Genomic DNA, 9,641 nt, shown 5'->3' with positions numbered 1-9,641 from the left:
TCGGGTCTCTCCTCTTGCCTCCCTTTTTCCTTCATCCACCTGCTGGCCTCCACCACTTGCTAATGTTACTGAATCTGTGGAAGCTCCGCGATAGCCACCGCACGAAGTAACGAGTAACAAGCATATTTAAATCCCAGTAACGAGTAACGCGTTCCTGGTTTTAGCATAATAACTAGTTACCGTGCTAGTTACCACAATAATAACGTAGTTACTGTAACGCGTTACTTAATAACGCGTTAGTCCCAACACTGGTACCTTCATGATGTAAACAATGACGTACATGCAGCGCAGGTATCGCCTCCTGGCCATACTCCCAGCCTTACTGGGTTTGCTGTGAAATATTTAAAGAGATCAAATATTTGCCGCTCACATCAAACTGGACTCTATGAACTAGAATTAGTTAAAAAACAGTTGGTTAACATTTCTGTTTTTACATTTACGATTACTAACACACACTACAGAAACGTCTTTTCACAGAGGGCCACTTCCTGTGTGGATGAAGCAAACCGACAGCAGGCAGTTGTGATTCGCTGGCTGTGACTCACCTGAAGCGTTACAGGCCTCTCTGCTTGGACTGTTAGGCTGAGGCTCACCTGGGTCAGGATTGGACCGTCTGTGCTCAGAACATCGGCTCACTCTGATTCAATTCATGTCAGAACAAAACCAAGAACAGCTGGGTGGTAACTAAGTACAAAATACTTAAGCAGAAATTCCAGGTATCCGTGCTTTACTTTGAAATATTCTGCTGATAATAAACGGGGCTAACGCAGATCGTTGTGTCTGTTGCTGTACATCAGCACAGAGATGTTTCAGATAAATCACCTAAAAAAACTCATAAGAATGAAATTGACATTCATTTCCCTCAACACCTGAGCAGCAACACTTGTGACCTCCACTGACTGGTAAATACCCACACTCTTTACTCCTCTGCTCCTGTACGATGGGAGATTTTACCCTGGAGTCATCTTTGTTAAAACCAGCAGCAGTTTAATATTTTTAACTATGCTTTGAAAGTGTTTTCTTCAAATGGGAATTTAGAGTTGAAACTTGTTGTATTCAGCAGCCAGAGGCTAAATCCTGCCCTTCACTAACTTTAATACATTTTGACCTGCCAGGTTGTAGCTGTGGTCCGGTGCACAGAAGAGTGCACCTCTGCTGCATTTGCAATAAAAAGCTGACCAACGCAGAATGAAACTTATAGGGAAGTTGGTGCCGGAGACAAAGAGAAACCTGTGCATGGATCTTCTCTCTCGATTTGTTGCTTGAAGGCAGAAACACGAGGTTACAATCAGAGAACAGAGGCTGCAGGGAGTCACTGAGCTCAAAGGAGTGTGTAGCTACGGCACAACAAGCAGTTTCTTTGAGCCGAATCTAAAAGTGACGGAGCTTTATGTGCAGGTAAGTTGTAAGACTACGCCCGTAGTCCAGCGTGCTGTCGCCTAAATAACAAAGAAAACAATGACCCTGTCATGTCTGCGTCAGTCTTCAAAGGACAAACAGCATAATTATGCAGTTGCCACTTTAAAATAATCCTTCTTGTCAGTGGAAATTCTTTGTCATTTCCCAACGCGGACACTTGCAGCATGCTCTCATTTATGAGAAACTGGTGGAGTTTCTACGCCCAAAGATAACGATCATTCCTCAAATGCATTCTTTTGTAAAAACAAACTCACAGTGAAGAATGTGAAGGTGGACACGTATCAGTGCCGCTCTGTTAACCTGCTTAACCTGCAGTAACCGAACATTCAAGAGATTCCCCACCCCACCCCACCCCCGAATGCACAGACCGAGTGGAGAGCTCACAAAATGTGTCTTTTTTCACAACAAATTCTCTCTTAATGTCTGTGAAAGAACTAGAAAAGCTGATCACGTCCTTGATTGTTAACGTGAGCTTGTCCATTGCTCAAATGAGCTGAGCTTTAAATCAGCAGAAATAAAAAGCTAAGTGTTTCTTTAATACAGCAGTTAAACGTGGAACCAGCTGCTGCTACTGGGTCCAGTTTTACACGTTTGTATGAAAGTATATTTAAAGCTCCAGGAAAGTTTCATTTACCCCTAAAGATGCAAAATGCTCTTCATGCTTAGTTAGAAACTGCATTACTTATAAATGTGGAAATTATTTATTTATTATTATTTATTTTTTAAAAAGGAGAACACTGAGGTCGATTAGCTCAGAACTTTGTTTTATATCTTCTCTTTGAACAAGATAGAAATTTAGGGGTAATGTGGCCTTACAAACCTATTACACACAGCCTATTCAGTTCATAGGCTGTGTCTATGAACTAAAATTAGTTTAAACAATTGGTTAACATTTCTGTTTTTACGTTTGACTACGCACGTTTAGCTTCATTTCTGCAGTTCCACAATAGTATGTGTGTTTTATCCCTGGTATGAAAAATGTTCAGCTGCTGACGGGACAGAGTTCTTTGGAGTCGTGATGCAAAAACAACCTTTATCTTCACGGCGATGTCACACAGACACACTGAACACTGATTCTGAGGAATGCTTGACTTAACAAACACTGGTTGTTGCATAATCACAAAGCAGAACATGAACATATTTCAGTCTTCTTCTTCCTCCTGCTCCCTTCAGGGGGCGCCACAGCAGATCATCAGCCGCCATCTCCTCCTATCCCAGCATCCTCCTCTGTCACACCAACCCTCTGCATGTCCTCCGTCACTGCGTCCTTTGAGGTCTTCCTCTTTTCCTCCTGCCTGGCAGCTCCATCTTCATCACTCTGTCCAGTATATCCACTGTCCTTCATTCCCTGCTTGGTCATCTCTTTTCACTTCCTGTGTCATTGTCTTTTATTTTCTTATCTCTAGTCTATGTCAGAGCGCCTGTTTCCAGGCCCCGTCTGCGGTCTCCAGTTCCTTGTGCCTTTGGATTTTCTCCCTTTTGGACTTTTCACTTTTGCCCATTGGGACTTTGTTTTGTTTTCTCATTGCTTGTTAAATCTCACCTGTTTTCCATGTCTGCATTTTCACATCTCAAAGTGATATTTGAGTCAATTTCAGGGCCTGTAAAGAAGTTTAATCAGTAATTCAGCTTCTACCAGGTTCTGACTGTGAGCCTCAATTACACATACAGTCGGGGCAGATGGCCCCGCCCCTCCCTGGGCCTGGTTCTGCCGGAGGTTTCTTCCTGTTAAAAGGGAGTTTTTCCTTCCCACTGTCGCCAAAGTGCTTGATCATAGGGGGTCAGATGATTTTCTTAGAACATAAATCTGTGTGTAGTCCACCAGCTTAACGTATCCTTCCAGTTACTTTGGAAGCTCTCACACTCAGACCTCTGAGCCGAATCTGAAACTTCCTTTTTGAGAGATTTCAGGTTCAGCTCATCAGAGCTTCCAGATGAAGTTCATCCCAGTTTAATTCTGATACCACTTACAGGGATGCTTCCCCTGCTCTTTGTGATAAATTCTTAAAGTATTTTTCTGGAAAGATCTCAGCTTTAAGGGCTTCTCATCCATCTCATCCATCATCAGTTTTAGACCCAGTTCCAGCCTCTGAATGCTTGACTGTCTTTCAACAGTTTGAGCCAGTGTCTTATTCTGCTTTAAAAGATATAATTGATCATCTCAAAATCTCTGGTTCCCCGCATGATATTCTTCCTTCTCGTTTCTTTAAGGAAGCTTTACATGTTATTGGTCCTTGTATCTTATCTCTGCTGAATGCATCATTGTCATCAGGTTGTGTACCGTCTGTCTTTAAGCATGCTGTTGTGCAACCTATTATGAAAAAGAAAAATCTTGACCCTAATGGTCTCACTAACTACAGGCCGATCTCCAAACTCCCTTTTATTTCCAAAATATTGGAAACGGTAGTTCTAAAACAACTTCAGGCCTTTTTAGATGCAAATGGTATTAATGACAAGTTTCAGTCTGGTTTGAAACCTCGCCCCAGCACAGAGACAGCCTTACTTAGAGTTTTTAATGATCTTCTTTTAACTGTTGACTCTGGATATTCTGTGGTCTTAGTTTTACTTGACTTGTCTGCTGCTTTTGACACGGTTAACCACAACATTCTTCTATCAAGACTGGAACATGTTGTTGGTCTCAAAGGTACGGTTTTATCTTGGTTTAAATCCTACCTCTCAGAGAGGTTGTTCTCTGTTGCTATGGGGCAACACTCCTCGGCTTCTGCCCCTATTTACTGTGGTGTGCCTCAAGGGTCCGCGCTCGGTCCTGCTCTCTTCTCTTTGTACATGTTGCCGTTGGGATTAATTTTTAGTAAATACAACATCTCCTTTCACTGTTATGCTGATGATATCCAGATTTATTCACTTTTGTAATCCGATGTGACTGCTTCTTTGCAACCTCTGTTCAACTGTTTGCATGAAGTTAAAATTTGGTTATCACATAATTTTCTTACATTGAACGAGAATAAGACCGAAACCATAGTCTTTGGTAGTCACACTCCGCTAGACCAGTTAGCTGATGCCCTAGGCCCTCTCGCTAGCCATCTCTCGCCCACTGTAAGAAACCTCGGAGTGTTCCTGGAGGGCTCTTTTAAACTTGAGAAACAGGTCTCCACCGTGGTAAAAAAACAGCTTTTACCAGTTGCGTCAGATTTCCAAAGCAAAGCCGTTCCTTCCTTTAAAGGGCCTTGAAAAGCTTATCCACGCATTTATTACATCCAGATTGGACGACTGTAACTCCCTGTACTCGGGCCTCCAACACTCTTCTCTTTGCCGGCTCCAGTTAATTCAAAATGCAGCTGCGCGTCTTTTAACAGGTACAAGAATCCATGAACACATAACTCCAATTTTAGCCAAATTACATTGGCTCCCTGTTAAATATCGCATAGATTTTACAATTCTTTTGTTCACTTTTAATATTCTGAATAATTTAGCGCCCACCTATCTCTCTGAACTACTCCACTCATACAATCCCAACAGAGCACTTAGATCATCCAATCACAGGCTCTTAGCACAACCTAGGTCTCGAATGAAGTCGAGAGGAGAGCGGGCCTTTGCATCCGTGGCACCCAGACTCTGGAATAACCTCCCTGTTCATATTCGTACTGCCGAGTCGATCCAGTCTTTTAAATCACGTCTTAAAACTTATTTTTTTACTTTGGCTTTTGATTCTGTCTAGTTGGCTGCTTTTAGCTTGTTGTGTGTTTGTTTGTTGTCCTCTTTTATTGTTTGTTTTAATTGTCTCATGCTTTTACTGACTGTGAAGCACTATGGTCAACACTGTTGTTTTAATATGTGCTATATAAATACATTTTGATTTGATTTTGATTTGAATTCAGTCTAGTTAAGTTTACTTCTCCATGGCACCGTTACAGTTCTGTTACCTTTCTTTCCTTACATTTCACCATGGATAAGCTGGTCTCCGAACTTTTCGGCCTCTGCCCAACCATCATCGAGATGTATGACAATATGAAGGACAATGACGAACGCTGCAGGCGGATTGCTGACAGGGTCAGAGCTTTGGAGGGACTGGTTTTAACCGTCAAAGAAAGGGGATCAGCAGAAACTCTGGTGCTGTGGAGGAAGCGCTGAAGGAACTCCACACCATCTTGAAACATGCTGAGAAACTGGTGTCAAAATTCTCAAAAAATAATCGGCTTAAGCAGTTCATGATGTCAGGCAGCATTGGAGCAAAGTTCAGCGAGGTGAACCAAAGACTCACTGAGAACTTCCAGATGCTTTCTGGAGCTCTGCAGGTTGAGCAGAGCGACATACTGCACAAGGTGTATGAAACTGTTTTAGGGCGCCCCTACACACCGCTGCCTAACCCCCCATGTCCTACGTTTTCCCCAGCAGCACCGCCTATCCCCTCTCCTCCCGTGCCTGCCACCTACATCATGGCACCCATGCGGGCTTCGACGCCTGTTCTGGCCCAGCCTTTCTGCAAAACTACAACAGCTCGCGTTCTTGTCTCCAATAACATACCCCCGAAGCCCGTCATTAGGACCATGAGCCCTGTTTCTGTCGTCAGAACTGTTTCACCGATGGGTTTTCGGCTCTACTAGTTTGGCCAGTCGCTTTGCATGATTTGTGATCAATAATAATCCCTATTTAATCCTCATGGGCCTTCATTCCTCCTGGAAGGTCTTCTTGACTGGGAAGCTGTGAAGGTAACTTTCATTCTCGAGAAATTCTTTTGTAAAAGAAATACTACTTATTTTCACGATTAAATAGATTTGAGAGGGATTCAAAAACAAACAATTTTAATAAAGTTTTGTGAAACAATGAAATTATTCCTTGCTGAAATGAGTGCACACATATTTATTCTCTTTCACATTGTTATGTAATTTGTGTCCTCTTGTCCTAGTGCTAAATGAATCTCTAATAAATCAAGGAGTCTATGTGTGTCTGTGTGGTTTTCATCTAATTTAACAATCGTTCATCTGATCTACTTCAAACTGTGCAGTCTGAGGATGCAGCGTGGTGATCAACAGTCATTGGCTAATAACGTAGCACTACACCCTCTCGTCCAATCACATAAGCCCATGAAATGTCCCCTGGCTTCACGGACAGGGTTTACGTTGTGATAAGTTGGACAAATCTTTTAAAAGTTGCCAAGAAATATCTCCCACTAATGTTTCTGTTGCATCGGTGAGCTGAAACGCCAAACTAGTCGGATCACGTGTCCAGCTGTTGCAGAGAAACACTGAGCCGGATGAAAAACCTTTCCTGCGTTTCTGTTTTCTTCTTCTTTTCTGGAATTAAAATTCACAGTGAAAACACCACAAAGATCAAGAATAATACATTCGTAGGACTTTTATACTTTTACACATCACATATAAATCAAGTTGAAGAATGAAGCACATCATGAGCTAGTTAATTATAATAATCTCAAATATTTTAAACTTTGTGATTTCAGAGGTTTAACAAAGTTTCCTATAATGTGTGGTCTGATCTTCATTGCAGGACACAGTAGAACGTGTTAGTTTCATGGGCTGAATTTGATGCCACTCCTTTCTGTGTCTCCTCCAGTGTCTCCTCCTGCTCTGCTAATTTTGCCTCCAGCTTGGACATTTTTTTCTTGTTTATCCAGCTTCATCTCCCGATCGATGTGTAGAGCCCCAGACAGCGATATGTAGTCATCAGTGAGGCTCTTGTTCAGATTTTCAAACTCTTCCACATCTGATTCATCTTGTGAGCCTCTGCAAATTTGATGTTCAGTAGTTCAGCTTTCTGCAAAGTCTCTAGGAAATTCTCCAGAGCTTTTTTCACATCAGACAGCTGAACTTCCTTCCTCTGGTCGAGGAAAAACACCAGTTTCCACAGAGCTTCAAGTCTTTTCACGACGAGGGGAGCCTGCTGGACATTATCCTTCATCTTCTCAATCGTTCTGTAAACATCCTTCAATGTCGTCATTATTTCCTTGTTCAGCTGAAGAGACATGTGCCAGGGAACAAAATGTTTTTATTCAGCCCTCAATGAGTTACATTCAAATTATAATGACTAGGATTGCTGAATCTCTGAACCTCACGTTGAGCGCACATGGACTCCTCAGCGACCATTTTCACAAAGAAAACAGTTTCCTGCTCTGCTTTTGCTTTAAATGAGTCCACACATTACCAACTAAACACCATGCTCATCTTGAAACGATCTGAAGTGATACCTGCTGCAGCATTCTCGAGGTCATAAATCAAATAGGTTTATGCAACAACAATACATGCAATGATCCTGGGCTCAAGCCTGGGGAGGGGTCTTCATGTGATTTTTTGGGGGTATTCCAAGCTCTGTTTTTACCTGCCATCAAAAAGGAGGTGCCTTATCTAACAGAATGGTACAATGCACTAAAACATTACATAACACAAGGCGATTGCAGATTTCAGGAACTCGAGGTCTCTGAAAACACAGTGAGGTGAGGAGCTCTCGGAGCTCTCGGCCCGCCTGGACTCCCCACCTCCCTCAACACCTGCTGACAGACTTCCAGCAGTCTCAAATGGAAAGCCTCCTGAGCTGGTGCTTTATGGTTTAGGCTACCAGCTGCACAACAATAAGGGCCTGTAACAGCTGGGGAGGTTGAAAACAAACACATTTTTAAAAACAACCTTTTCTCACAGGCAGTCCACGGGCACACTCCCCCCTCTCGCCACTCTCTCTGACTGACGTGTAATAAATCTCTATGTGAAGAACTGAAAGTGCATTAACCCAAATCATTCTCATGTTCGTACAGCTGTCCTTCTTGGCCAGGGACACTCTTGTAAAACAGATAAAGAGGGTTTTTTTTCCTGGTTAAATAAAGTTAGAATTTCTACATTTACACTACATGTTATTATCCTGTTGCAACATCAGCTCTGTGGGTTTTTGTGTTACAGTGTTGTATGTTTTGTCATTTTGATAAATGAATTGCACTCAACGTTTGAATGATTCGAGGTAAGTGAATCAGCAACTGTACAAAAGCTGCACACAAAGAACTCACACAGTTAAGCTACACACCTAATGAAAATATTTGTCCATCATGTTCACCTCACAGGAACTTTATCCAGGCTACAAATGCAAACATTTGGGACTGACCAACCTATCGCAACGCTGATTTTTCAAGATATGCCAAAGATATCTCAGAATCTCACCAGGAATTGCACCAATCAGAGCGCGCGGTACAAATGTACAAGGCCCGGCACATGATACAGTTATTATGTACTTTTTACTCAGAGAATGGGATAGGTGTCAACCAAAACTTTACTGTGAATGAGTAGAAAGTAATGAATGAAATTTAAAGGTACCAAACTAGTAAATGATTCACAGTGAGCAAACATTGGTTTGAGGGTCAAACCTGTCCCTTTCCTGTGAGGAGAAAATCACACAAAACCAAAAAACATAAGCATAGCAGCTCCCTTTGTTCTGGCCTCGTCTGAAGATGCATTTTCCATCTCCTGTTGTGCGGTGTAAGTCTTTGCCACCTTCTCTGTTTCCAGAATGTGGAGGAGAAACAGCTGCTGTGCAAATCTGCTTGAACCCCTTCACACCAGGGCTTTGTAATTCTTTAAAACAGGAGGAAAGTGCAGTGTATGTCAGAAACGGCAGAAAGCCCATCTGCTGGCTTTTGTGTCCAAGGTTCCACCTTTTGGCACTGATGGACTTATATTATGGATTTTGTGACGATGATTCATCGGCCTTTGCTCTGACTGAACTTTTGAAGGCTCTGATGGAGTGTGTCGCTAGCAATCGCGTAGCGTATATATCGTTACCGCACACGCTTCAAATTATATCGCGATATGAATTTTGGGCCATATCGCCCAGCCCTAACCTCCACTTACATCCTTCATCAGTTTATCTCAATAGGTCCAATGACAGGGTGAGGCAAAGTTTCACAATAATGGTTTCACCTGAAACCTCTGCTGATTTCACAACTGTTTTTTCCACACCTTGACTTGTGTGAGGTGGCACATGATCAACTACCCTCTTCAGGGACAACACCCAGCTGGGTTTAAATACCTACAACCGATGAAACTTAAAGAAGCCCCCCCCCCCATGCTCCCTAGATTTTAAAATACATTTTCATGAGTATCCCAAAAATGATTTTCAGTCAGTGATACCAAAATAGTACGATTACGATTTAATGCCCCAAACGTCAGACATGCAAGATTAAAGCATCATATTTCACCATAGTTCTGCTAGCCGTGGAAGCCATTTGCGCGTATATGTTTGCGTTCCTGTGTGCATTCATATTG

This window comes from Simochromis diagramma, unplaced genomic scaffold (assembly GCF_900408965.1).
Source record: "Simochromis diagramma unplaced genomic scaffold, fSimDia1.1 OVJJ01000545.1, whole genome shotgun sequence".
In the NCBI taxonomy this organism is placed as follows: Eukaryota; Metazoa; Chordata; class Actinopteri; order Cichliformes; family Cichlidae; genus Simochromis; species Simochromis diagramma.
This window is presented reverse-complemented; position numbering follows the sequence as displayed.